At 40.0% G+C, this 1,857-nt stretch overlaps 1 non-coding gene across 1 annotated transcript; it reads right to left on the reverse strand.

Annotated features, from left to right (window-relative positions):
• Positions 1-253: 253 nt before the first annotated feature.
• Positions 254-394, reverse strand: LOC142870701 (U4 spliceosomal RNA). The gene has a single exon (XR_012919050.1). It is a non-coding gene; the product is annotated as a U4 spliceosomal RNA (small nuclear RNA).
• Between the last annotated feature and the right edge of the window lie 1,463 nt (positions 395-1,857).

Genomic DNA, 1,857 nt, shown 5'->3' on the forward strand with positions numbered 1-1,857 from the left:
TAACATTCTCAGAAATACAAAAAGGAACAAATAAAAGTGAAAAATAATTTGGCTCCAGAGATAAACATGGCTGACATGTTTTCCTAGGTGTATGCTGTTTCTCTCTGAGAAAGCAGGATTAGCTACAACACTCTATGCAATTTGCATACTGCTTATTTTGTTGCAAGCATTTCCCCATGTCATCTAATATTCTTCAATAACACCATGTTAAGTGGCTGCATGTGCAATTTTTTTTTTTTTTAATTAAATTCAGTCTCTGTAGAGACTGTCAAAAATTGTCAATGCCGACTATATTTCAAGTTGTCATGGTGGAGTATTGGGAAAAGTTTTCAATTAGTGACGATCATGCCTCAGATAAACCTCACTGGCTACAACACTGCCACTGCGCAAGTGTCATGTGCAATTTTATGTTGGCCTTTTGGAAGGTCACTATTCAAAGTACTTACTCTTTCCTCCCTGACTAGATGTAGTAGTAGTAGTAGTAGTAGTATCCTACTACTTTATGATTTTCAGAAATAAAATAAAGTTACAATCTTTTTGTTCTCAGAGGGGGAAAAAAAGAGACTTACTAGGCTTAACACAATGGACACAATATACTCAGGGTAAGCTGTCACCAAAGGAATCCTCCTTGGCTTTGCTGGAAAGCCCTGGCCTGACATCAGCCTCTGATGTCTCCTGACCTCCACAGCCCTTTGCCTGCCCTCCTGGATTGCAGCCAGAGAAGGAAGGAAAGGTTGAGCCACTCCAGATGGGCAACTTAAGACCACAGCTCTCAACTAGCGATTTCAAGGAAAACACTAACATTCCTACTTAATAGTCCTACTGAACTAATAATTGCTATTCAAGATGCTGCCCTCACCTCTTGGCTAAAATGGAGCAGAGCTCTGGTCACTCTGCAGGGCTAGCAGGATAACATACACCTATTAAAGTATGATCTTCCCTGCCCTAGAGCAGAGCTCTACTTGCCATACTAGTACTTGGCCTTTCTAGTGAAGAAATGGAGGAAAGGAGAAGAGGCGAGGGATTGTAACAGGTGTGTGTTGTGAGGCCCAGAGGAATTGAGGGAAAGGTTAAAGTAAATAAAAAGGACCAGCTGAAAGATGGGAGGGCAATGGATAGGAAGGAATGAAAAGGAACTTAAGAATTATGGGGCTCTAATTTTGTGTTTCCTGTGTGGTGTTTGAGATATACAAATAAGAGCCTTGAGTTATTTTGTGATTACTTTTAGTAGCATGGACTGTGTTTCTTCATAATATTTTGCAAGTGAACCATGAAATTTTATAAATGTCACACTAGCAAATAAGGAGGGGAGGGAAGTCCATTACCAGTCAGATGATGAGTAGAGTCCAAAGCAAGTGAGGCTTGGCATTGGCTACTTTGATACTGTCAGTGGCTCTGGGAGAAAGATAATGATATTGTTAGGGCCAGGGTCCCCAGCACTTACAGTCCTCCTTTGGTTGGACAATAGGAACAGGTGTTTTTGCTGGCTAGTGACTCACTGTTTTCAAACAACTTCGGTTGTTTCCAATTTTCCAGTAGGTAATAGTGTTACTGGGGACATGATACATAAATCTTATTGTGAGTTTTAGATAGTATAGCTTAAAAGCTGATTTTTCATACCTTATCACATTTAACTGTTATAACAACCATATTAAATAGAGATGACTAACATTCCTGTTATGTAGATAAGGAAATACAGGCAGTATTTGTGAGGCCACACAAAGGGACATAAAATCCTTGCCTTTATTATGGCTTGACCCATGAGCTCACTTTCCTGACTTTCTTTTGTAAGACCCCTTCCTCACACGGTAGCAATCAGAATGTGCATTTAGAACTTTGATGAGTATGCCTGATGCT

This window comes from Microcebus murinus, chromosome 4 (genome assembly GCF_040939455.1).
Source record: "Microcebus murinus isolate Inina chromosome 4, M.murinus_Inina_mat1.0, whole genome shotgun sequence".
Classification (NCBI taxonomy): Eukaryota; Metazoa; Chordata; class Mammalia; order Primates; family Cheirogaleidae; genus Microcebus; species Microcebus murinus.